This window comes from Myotis lucifugus, unplaced genomic scaffold (genome assembly GCF_000147115.1).
Source record: "Myotis lucifugus unplaced genomic scaffold, Myoluc2.0 scaffold_2, whole genome shotgun sequence".
NCBI lineage: Eukaryota > Metazoa > Chordata > Mammalia > Chiroptera > Vespertilionidae > Myotis > Myotis lucifugus.
The window spans coordinates 14,774,455-14,786,397 of NW_005871050.1; the positions used below are offsets into that span (position 1 = coordinate 14,774,455).

Sequence of the window (11,943 nt, forward strand, 5' to 3'; positions counted from 1 at the left end):
AATTTCCATATCACTCTTTTATTAGATAGGATGAGGTGTATTAGATGAAGGGACATGGCAGTATTTCTATGATACATTGTTGAGATTTAACAGGAAGTTGAAGTACAGTGTTTATGGCATAATATAAATTTTAATTTGTAAAATTTTAAAAATGGTTTATATTTATATTTGCATATGAAAAAGCCTGGAAGGATAGAAGTTAACCCTGTGCAATGGGGATGGGGATACTGTTGTTGGGGGGAGTCTTAAAGGGTCACATTCCCAGTTTACTTTATAGATGTCTGCATTTTTGAAATTCTTTAGATGAACATGTTTTACTGTTATAGCCTTAAAAAATCATAAAGTGATAAAACAAATGTATAGATTGGCTCAGTCACTTTTACCCTGTGCTTGGTGTGCATTTTCCTAGAGATTTCAGTAATAATAATGATAGTAGCTAACATTTATTAAGTGCTTATTTTGTGCCAGGAAGTGTTCCAAGCACTTTACATATACTAGTAGCCCTGTGCACAAATCCGTGCATGAGTAGCTCGCTGCTGCTTGCCTCAGCTGGCCACCCACCCACTGCCACTGGTAGCTCTCCACTGCTTGTAGCTCGCTGCCACACTCTCCTGTAGCTCTCTCAGCTTGCAGCTCACTGCCCCGCCCTCCTGTAGCTCTCCACCACTTGTAGATTGGTTGTGACATTATGGTGTAATGGATAATTAGCATATTATTATATAGGATTAGCTCATATAATCTTCACAAAATCCTTAAAAGGTTGTTTTAGACTGTGTGGGCTGCTATAACAAAAATTCCATACACTGGGTGGTTTAAAAGCAATAGATATTTTTTCCTCACAGTTCTGGAGGCTAAGTCCAAGATCAAGTTACCAGAAGATTCAGCATCAGGTGAGAGTCCACTTTCTGGTTCATAAATGACTGTCTTCTTGCTGTCCTGAAAGGGTGAGGGAACTCTCTGGGGTATCTCTAAGGGCACTAATCCACCCTCATGACCTAATTACTTCCCAAAGGTCACACCTCCAAATACCATCACACTGGGAATTAGGATTTTAACATATGGATGAGGGGGTGGTGACACACAAACATTCAGCTCATAAAATTGAAGATTACTAGTACAAAATTTAAAAAAATAAAAATAAATTGAGGATTAGAGAGGTTAGAAAACTAGTTAAATCTCCTCTGTCTCATAAGTATGAAACAGCAATTTGAAAGCAGAGAACCTGACTTCAGAGCCAGTATGCTTAAGCAGTATTCCACATTATCACTTAGAGGAAAGAGGTAGATTACATAGTCTATGCTCTCAAAGAATTTAGAGACTGGTTGGGGAGATGTACACTTAGCACTCTCTTTTTTTTTAAATTTATCTTTATTGTTGAAAATCTTACAGATGTCCATTTGGGGTTCTTGTTTGTTTGTTTATTTTCCCATTGACCCCCTCAGCCTTCACCACACTATTGTCTGTGTTCATGGGCTATGCATATATGCATATAAATTCTCCAGTTAATCTCTCCTCCTCAACCCCTCCCACCCCAACCTTTCCTCTGAAATTCATCAGTCTATTCCATGGTTCTATGTCTCTGGATCTATTTTGTTCATTAGATTCTACATATGTGTGAGATCATGTGATACATGTCTTTCTCTGATTGGCTTATTTCCCTTAGCATAATATTCTCAAGGTCTATCCATGCTGTTGCAAATGGTAAAGTTCTTTCTTTTTTATAGCAGCATAATATTCCATTGTGAAGATGTACCACTGTTTTTTAATCCACTCCTCTGCTGATGGGCACTTAGGTTGTTTCCAAATCTTAGCTATTGTAAATTGTGCTACTATGAACATAGGAGTGCATATGTCCTTTCTGATTGGTGTTTCTGATTTCTTGGGATTTATTCCTAGAAGGGGGATCACTGGGTCAAATGAGAGTTCCATTTTTAACTCTTTGAGGAAACTCCATACTGTTTTCCACAGTGGCTGCACCAGTCTGCATTTCCACCATCAGTGCACGAGTGTTCCCGTTTCTCCGCATCCTCGCCAGCACTTGTCATTTGTTGATTTGTTGATGATAGCCATACTGACAGGTGTGAGATGGTACCTCACTGTTGTTTTGATTTGCATTTCTCCGATGATTAGTGACCTTGAGCATGTTTTTATATGTCTCTTGGCCTTCTGTATGTCCTCTTTCAAAAAGTGTCTATTTAGGTCGTTGCCCATTTTTTTGATTGGGTTGTTTATCTTCCTTTTGTTAAGTTGTATGAGTTCCCTGTAAATTTTGGAGATTAAATCCTTATTGGATATAACATTGGCAAATATGTTCTCCCATGCAGTGGGCTTTCTTATTGTGTTTTTTAAAAATATATGTTTATTGATCAGAGAGGAAGGGAGAGGGAGAGAGAGATAAAAACATCAATGATAAGAGAGAATCATTGATAGGCTTCCTCTTGCATGACCCTGACTGGGGATCCAGCCCACAACCAGGCATATACCCTTGACCAGAATCGAACCCAGGACCCTTCAGTCCGCAGGCCAACGCTTTATCCTGTGAGCCAACCCAGCTAGGGCCTTTCTTGTTGTTTTGTTGATGGTTTCTTTTGCTGTGCAGAAGCTTTTTATTTTGATATAGTTCCATTTGTTTATTTTCTCCTTAGTTTCCATTGCCCTAGGAGCTGTATCGGTAAGTATATTGCTACAACATATGTCTGATATTTTCCTGCCTGTGGATTCTTCTAAGATTTTTATAGTTTCCCATTTACGTTTAAGTCCTTTATCCATTTTGAGTTTATTTTTGTGTATGGTGTAAGTTGGTGGTCTAGTTTCATTTTTTTTGCATGTATCTGTCCAATTTTCCCAACACCATTTATTGAAGAGACTGTCTTGATTCCATTGTATGCTCTTGCCTCCTTTGTCAAACATTAATTGAGCATAATGGCTGGGTCAATTTCTGGGTTCTCTGTTCTGTTTCATTGGTCTATATGTCTGTTCTTGTGCTAGTACCAGGCAGTTTTGAGGACAGCTGCTTTGTAATACAGCTTGATATCTGGTATTGTGATCCTTCCAACTTTGTTCTTTCTCAGGATCGCTGTGGCTATTCGGGGTCTTTTTTTATTCCATATGAATTTTTGGAGAGTTTGTTCTAGGTTTATGAAATATGCCGTTGGTATTTTAATGGGGATTTCATTGACTCTATAGATTGCTTTTGGTAGTATGGACGTTTTAATGATGATGATTCTACCAATCCATGAACATGGTATATTCTTCCATTTGTTTATGTCTTCCACTATTTCTTTTTTCAACATCCTGTAGTTTTTCGAGTACAGGTCTTTTAACTCCTTAGTTAAGTTTATTCCTAGGTATCTTAATTTTTATTTTTGCAATGGTAAATGGGATTGATTTTTTAGTTTCTCTTTTTGTAAGTTCATTGTTGGTGTATAAAAAAGCTACAGATTTCTGGGTGTTAATTTTGTATCCTGCTGCATTGTTGAATTCATTTATTAAGCCTAATAGTTCTTTTTAAATTAAATTTATTCAAACTAAAAACAAATCAACAAGCAGTTCACCCATTTTTCCCACCTCTACCTCTGGCAACCACCAATCTGTTCTTGGTATTTATGAGCTTGTTTTGTTTGTTTGTTTGTTTGTTTGTTTACGATTTCACATATTAGACCATATAGTATTTGTCTTTCTCTTAGTTATTTCACATAGCATAACGCTCTCATGTTTCATCCACGTTGTTGCAAATGGCAGGACTTCTTTTTTATGGCTGTATAATATTCCATTGCATATATATGCCACGATTTCTTTATCCATTCATCCATTGATGGTACTTAGGTGATTTACACATCTTGGCTATTGTGAATAATGCACGGATGTTTCAAAACATTCCAGGCCTTGGCCCAGCGCCCATGCCTGGGCCTGTGCCACTTCCACTGCTCATCTTCTGACCAGGTCTGTCTTGTTGCCCACTAACACACCTGGGAGGGAGGTTCCTGGCACCTGTGACCATGCCTTCTCCAGCCACTTGCTGCAGTTGATGAAGGACTGCTCATTGGTCATGTCGTGGATGAGGCACAGGACAATAGGACTCTCCCACAATTTATCCAGCATTTCCAAAAATAGCTCCTTGCTGGCAGAGTCAAAAATAAAGAGCTCCACACTGTTCCCCATGTCAGGAACTGGCAGCGTCTTCACCACCAAATCTACCCCCATTGCCAGGGTATAGCTCTAGAAGTGGGCTCCTTTGCTGCAGAAGATTTGCGCCAGGGCGGTCTTGCCCACTGCAGGGTCCCCTGCCAGAAGGCATTTGGCTGAAAGCTTCCCCATGGTAACCAACCATCTCTATGGACCAGACAGGGAAAGACTGGAAGCTAGAGTCATTGGGGCCTGTGGCTTTGGTGGGGATTTCTAGATAGGCCCCAGACCCTCTGGGCTGCACAGGGAGGGGCAGCTAAAGGCGCTAGGGTTGGGGCAGGGGCACACGGGAGCTCCAGATGGGACCCGCTCAAGGCCTCAGTAGGTCGCCTGGAAGGTGCCAGCGAGGTGGCACAGCTCCCATTCCTGGCCCAGCCCCCGCCAGATGGGGATAATCAGGAAGAGTGACCCCACAACCCTGGAGCCCTAAGTACTGCGCTGGACGTGCTCAAATCTAATAGTTTTTTGATGGAGTCTTTAGGATTTTCTATGTACAATATCATGTCATCTGCCAATAATGACAGTTTTACTTCTTCTTTTCCAATTTTGATGCCTTTTATTTCATCTTCTTGTCTAATCCCTAAGGCTAGCACTTACAATACTGTGTTGAACATGAATGGTGAGAGTTGGCATCCCTGTCTTGTTCCTGTTCTTAGGTGAAATGGTTTTAGTTTTTCCCATTGAGTATGATGTTGGCTGTAGGTTTGCCATATGAGCCTTTTATTATGTTGAGGTATGATCCCTCTATTCCCACTTTGCTGAGAGTTTTTTTTTTATCAAGAAAGGGTGTTGGATTTTGTCAAATGCTTTTTCTGTGTCAATTGATATGACTATGTGATGTTTACCTCTCAATTTGTTTATGTGATGTATCACATTTATTGATTTGTGGATATTGTACCATCCTTGCATTCCTGGGATAAATCCTACTTGGTCATGGTGTATGATCTTTCTAATGCAATGCTGGATCTGATTTGATAGAATTTTGTTGAGGATTTTGGCATCTATGTTCATGAGGGATATTGGCCTGTAATTCTCTTTCTTTGTAGTGTCTTTATCTGGTTTTCAGATTAGGTTAATGCTGGCTTCATAGAAAGAGCTTGGAAGTGTTTATTCCTCTTGAATTTTTTTGGAATAGTCTGAGGAATATACGTTTTAGTTCTTTGCTAAATGTTTGGTAAAATTCCCCTGTGCAATTGTCTAGCCCATGGCTTTTGTTTGCTGGAATTTTTTTTTATTACTGCTTCAGTTTCCTCCATACTTATCAGCCTATTCGGATATTTTTATTCTTCCTTATTGAGTTTTGAAAGCTTATATTTGTCTAGGAATATGCCCATTTCTTCTAGGTTGTCCAGTTTGTTGGAATAGAGTGGTTCATAGTATTTTTTTTTTTACAATCCTTTGTATTATTGTGGGGTCTGTTGTTAAGTTGCCTCTTTAATTTCTGATTTTGTTTATTTGGGTCCTCTCTCTTTGTTTCTTGGTGAGCCTGGCTAGAGGTTCAACAATCTTGTTTTAAAGAACCAGCTCTTGGTTTTATTGATCTCTTTATTGCACTTTTTTTGGTCTCTATGTCATTTATTTCTGCTCTTATCTTTATTATCCCCTTCCTTCTGCTCACTCTGGACTTTTCTTGTTGCTCTCTTTCTAATTCTTTACATTATAGAGTTAGATAATGTATTACCAGTTTTTCTTGTTTTTTGAGATGGGCCTGTAATGCTATGAACTTCCCTCTCAGGATTGCTTTTACTATGTTCCATAGATTTTGGATTGCTGTGTTTTCATTGTCATTTGTTTCCAGTATGTTTTTAATTTCTTCTTTGATCTCTTTGATAACTCAATCATTATGAGTTATGCTATTTAGCCTGCAAGCGTTTGAATTTTTTAATTGTTTTTATTGTAGTTGATTTCTAATATTATTCCATTGTGATCTGAGAAGATGCTTGATATGATTTCAATCTTCTCAAATTTCAAGAGACTTTGCCTGTGACCCAGTATGTCATCCATCTTTTAAAATGTCCTGTGAGCACTTGAGAAGAATGTAGATTCTGTAGCTTTGGGGTGAAATGTTCTGAAGATGTCAAGTCTTTTTCATCTAGTAGTTATTTAGGATTGCTGTTTCTTTGTTGATTTTTTTGTCTAGAGGATTTATCCAGTGATGTCAATGAGGTATTAAAGTCCTATACCAGGGGTGGGCAAACTTTTTGACTCGAGGGCCACAATGGGTTCTTAAACTGGACCGGAGGGCCGGAACAAAAGCATGGATGGAGTGTTTGTGTGAACTAATATAAATTCAAAGTAAACATCATTACATAAAAGGGTACGGTCTTTTTTTTTTTTTTTTTTTTTTAGTTTTATTCATTTCAAACGGGCCGGATCCGGCCCATGGGCCGTAGTTTGCCCACGGCTGTCCTATACTATGATTTTATTGCTGTCAACCTCTCCCTTGATATCTTCCAAAGGTTTTTTTTTTAATGTATTTGGATGCTCCTGCATTGGGTGCATATATGTTTACTAGAGTTATATCCTCTTGTTGTATTAATCCCTTTAGTATTATGAAGTGGCTTTCCTTATCTCTTGTTATGGCCTTCACTTTGAGGTCTATTTTTTAGATAAAAGTATTGCTACCCCAGCTTTTTTTCCATTTCCATTTGCCTGAAAGATATTTTTCCATCCCTCACTTTCAGTCTGTATGAGTCCCTTGTTTTAAGCTGGGTCTCTTGTATACAGCATATAATATTTTTATATCCATTCAGCCACTCGATGTCTTTTGATTGGAGTACTTAATCCATTTACATTTAAGGTTATTATTGATAGGTACTTGTTTGTAGCCATATTTATTTTTTTGTACCTGTGTTCCTTCTTCCCTTTCTATTTCTCCTTTTTACAATATTCCCTTTTAGCATTTCTTGCATTGGTGGCTTGGTAGTAATAAACTCCCTTAGCCTTTTTTTTGTTTGTGAAGTTCCTGATTTCCCCTTCAATTTTGAATGATAGCCTGGCTTGATAGAGTATTGTATTCAGTCCCTTGCTTTGCAGCATTTTGTATACTTCATTCCATTGCCTTCTGGCCTGATGTGTTTCTGTTGAGAAATCATTTGTTACTCTAATGGAAGATGCCTTGTAGGTAACTTTCTGTCTCTCTCTTGCAGCCTTTAAGATTTTCTCTTTGTCGTAAATGTTTGTCATTGTAATTACAACGTGTCTGGTGTAGGTCTTTTCAGGTTCATCTTGTTTGGGACTTTCTGTGCCTGTGTGACTTTCTTCTTCCCCAGATCAGGGAAGTTTTCTGTCATTATTTCTTCAAATAGATTTTTGAATCCTTCCTCCCCTTCTTGTCATTCTGGCACCCCTATTATACATATGATACATTGTTTCATCTTGTCCCAAAGCTCCCTTATGCTCTCTTTCTGCTTTCTAATTTTTTCTCCAATTGCTGTTCAGATTTGTTTGTTTTTCTGCCCTGTCTTCTAATTTGCTAATTTGGTCTGCTTCTTCTAGTCTACAGTTGAAACCTTCCATTGTGTTTTTTATTGTAGCTATATCACTTTATTTACTGTTTATTCTTACACTAGAAGCCCAGTGCATGAAATTTGTGCACAGGAAGGGGGTCTCCTCAGCCCAGCCTGCACCCTCTCCATTCCAGGAACCCTCGGGGGATGTCAGACATCCCTCTCACAATCCTGGACTGCTGGCTCCTAATCACTCACCTGCCTACCTGCCTGGTCGCCCCTAACTGCCCCTCCTGCCAGCCTGATTGCCCCTCACTGCCTCTGTATACTGGCCTGATCACCCCTAACTGCCCCCTGCTGCTGACCAGGTTGCCCGCAACTGCCCCCTCCCTGCCAGCCTGGTTACTCCTAACTGCCCCCCCCCCAAGCCTGGTCATCCCTTCCTGCCACCCTATCAGCCTGGTCACCCCCAACTTCCCTCCTCTGACAGCCTGGTTGCCCCTAACTGACTCCCCTGCCGGCCTGTTCACTCCCAACTGCCCCCCCTACTGGCCTGGTCGCATCTTATGGCCCCCGCCGACCGGCCTGATTGCCCCAATGCAGTCTGCTCTTCAGTCATTTGGTCATCCCTCACTAACCCCCCTTCCAGCCTCATCACCCCACACAGCCTGCTGTTCAGTCATTTGGTTGTCCCTCATTAACCCCCCTGCCAGCCTGGTTTCCCCACGCAGCCTGCTGTTCAGTCGTTTGGTCATCCCTCACTAACCCCCCTGCCGGCCTGGTCATAGGCAGCCATATTGTGAGGTCATGAGGGTTAATTTGCATATTACCTCTTTATTATATAGGATAAGTTGTTGATTTTCTCATCCAGCTGGTTTAGAAACTCTGACCCTTACTCTGAATTCTTTTTCTGACATAATGCATACCTCCGTTTCATTTAGTACCTTTTCTGATGCCTCCTTTTCTTTCCTTTGGGATTTTTCTTTGTCTCCCCATTTTTGTTTTCATCAAAAGATCTAGGTGCTGAGTCGCACAGGGCCTGTGGCTGCAGCAGCGGGCTTGGTAGGAGGGTCGGACTCTCTGAAACTCTCTGGAGGGCCCAGGCCCCCAGTTTCACAGGGACTGTGTCTGAAGCAGTGGGCTTGGCTGAAGAGTAACCTAGTCCCATACTCACTGGTGTGCCCAGTCGCCAGGATGCACAAGGCCCAGAGTTGAAGCAGCTCGCTTGGTGGGCGAATCATGCAGTCATGGGACCTGGGTTGAAATGTCACTATCTCTTTTTATTTATCTCATTCTCTCCATCTATCTCTCTCTCTCTCTTTCTCTTGCTCTCTTTTTCTCCCTTTCTCTCTCACACACACAGAAATACACATGAAAAAATGCAATAGACAAGTGTTACAGAGAAGGAAAGAAGCATCTAGGAGAAAGAGTATTGTAGGCTCAAGGACTCAATGACCAGTGCTTAGATTTGGACTACGGCTCATTTTCTTGCCTGGTTCTTCAGTGGCCAAGAATATACTTAATGGAGAAGCTGGTAGAGAGATTTTAACAACTTATGACTAAAGAATAACACGAAGTGTAGAAATCCATTCATACCCCTGTATATATGTTAATCTCCAGATCTGAGATAGAGCATTGCAGCAGTCCTGAACCCAACCATGGTAACAAAAGTGGTTCTGTTGGCCTATGCTGTAAGTAAAGCATATGCTATAAGAAGAGCCATTGTAGTATTTTGTGCCTCAGGCTCATCTTTTATTAATATGGAATAACTTCAGTGTAAGGTTATATGAAACATTGCAGCTGAAAGGGCCTTTCAGTTCTCTCCCTTCACTCTTTTTGAGTGAAGCCCAGAAAACTGAATTAACTTGACCAAGGTCACACTGCTATTTTAGTGCCCAAAATACATATACAGCATAGACAGAAGGAAGTTACTTTCCTTTGAGGTAAAACATGTTACCTGGCTAAACGTGTCTCATTGCCTTGTGATTGAGGTAAAGGATTTAGGGGCTTTCATATAGGGTTTGTTTTCTCCCTCCCTCTTTCTCTAAACACACACACACACACACACACACACACACACACACACACACCTACCTGTATAACAATTTTATTCCTGATGTTTGTATTTGTTTTTCTCTATTGATTATCACCTACCCTTCATATAAATTATTATGGAATTTGGCCAGCCTTTTTCCTCCCTGTACATGGGTGGAGAGGCAAAATTTTTAATTTGCCCATACACAGCTTTCAAAGGTTATCATTTTCATGACCAGATGATGAATGATTAGACTCCTAATAGAATCTTGAGAGTGGTTCCCAGTTTTCAGGATGTCATTTCATGTGTTGGCTTGGAGGATGGTGAGTTAGTACCTCTGTGACATGATCAATTATATGGGGCCAGGGTTAGGATTACATAACAAGCCTGCCTGCAGGAAAAACCTTATAAAACAAAGGGGTGGAAAAGTATACAATTGCATAATAATCTTGTAAAAAATGCCTTACTCATTTTAATAAAAACACTGGGAAAATGATGAGTTTTCATTCTGTCTAATTAATTGAAGGGCTTCATAATAAAAGCAAAGTTATTTTTCTCCATTAATAAGCACAAATCAATCTTCAAAAGCAACATATTTTATTGTACCTATTCTTGGCTCTTCAGCTCCCCAATTTATAAATGGTTATTTTTTTTCCTTAGTTGGGAAGAGCAGAGGAGGACTCAGAGGTGTCTATAGTTTTCTGAGCTTTGTATCATGGGACTGTTTTCAAAGTCCTTCTCAGTTCAGTTCATTTGAGGGTTAATTTGGGAGTTGAGTCATATAAGTAGAAATATATTAAAAAGTGTAAAAGAAGAGTCTTGATTCAACTCTGTTCTAGATAAGCTCTGACACTTGACAAAATGGCTAGATCTGTGCTTGTTTTTAGACCCAACCAGGCCCATCATTCTGTAATCATCTTCTGGGATATTTCATACCAGCCAGTACATAAAATCTGGTTTTAAACTTCCTTTCCCATCTCCATCCAAACATTCAAATGTCACCTTGTTTCTTTTGATTCCTTTATGCTGAAATGAGCTCTTGCCTTTCACCTAGTTCCTGATTCTAAAGATCTTAAAAGGTGATTTCTCCCAGTAAGCATTTCGTAACACTCCCCATACTCCTTTCCTTCCCATAAAGATTTAGATACTTCTATTCAGTGTTACTTTAATACATCATGCTTTATCTATCATTGTATACTTATGTGGCTTTCTTACTCCATTCATAGAATGCTCAAGGACAGGGATCAGGTATGCTTTAGGTCTGTACCTGTATCAGGCAGCACTGTGCTTCACACAGACAAAGGGCTCAGTCAGTATTTCTGGCATCTAACTAAATGCTTTGGTTTATCTGATATCGTGAGATGAGGAGGCAGTGATTAGTTAATCAGAAAAATATCCCTATTAGAATGAATTTCAAGAACTATCAGTATTTAAGAAGCCTAAAAAGCAAAATATATATGGAGGTTTGGAGTTGTAGCACATTGAAAATAGGGGTAAGGGGCTTGAATCTGTGGTCTGGACATGTTTGCCTTTAATTTGTGTCCTTCGAGCTAACCACTGCCTGGATTATTTCCTCAGAGAGGTGTCTTCATTGAGCCATATTTATAGTCTATTTCCCTAATTTGAATTGGGATTTCATGGGTGGTTTACCTAGTCCAGGGACTTTCAGTAACATTCAGGGAACACTCTGTGCCCATGGTGAGAACAACGTGCACCTGTCTCAATTGATATAGCTGCTCATTTGCTGAGCTCTAAGGCAGGAGGCTCCAGGCCAGGGCCTTCTGGTATTATTATAGAGAATAAATAGTTTTGTTTCAGTCGATACTCCGCTAGTCCAGGCGATATAAAAGAAGGAGGACTTTTCTAAGATGAAGAATGTTAGTACAAATACAGAAGAGGGATAGGAGTGTGTTAGTGTGTGTCTGCGCACGTGCATGGAGGGTGGTCGGAGGAGAAAACAAAGAAACATTAACTCCTAAATCAAAACTTTAGATCTGAACTAACTCCCTTTAATTTAGATTCATGTTTAAAAATAAGCAAACATGTATCATATTTATTCTGTGCCAAGCATTGTGCTCGGCACCTTACAAGAATCTCTTATTGAGTTCTCTCACAACAACCTTTTGAGGCAGTACTATTATGAACCCTATTATATATATACTAGAGACCCGGTGCACACCAATTTGAGCACTCGGAGGGGATAGAGGGGGTCTCTCAGCCCGGCCTGTGCCCTCTTGCAGTCTGGGACCCCTCGGGAGATAACGACCTGCTGGC

The 11,943-nt window shown here is 40.1% G+C and overlaps 1 pseudogene; it reads right to left on the reverse strand.

Moving 5' to 3' along the window:
• Positions 1–3,843: 3,843 nt before the first annotated feature.
• LOC106698025 overlaps positions 3,844–11,943 on the reverse strand; it is an 18,567-nt pseudogene continuing 10,467 nt past the window's right edge.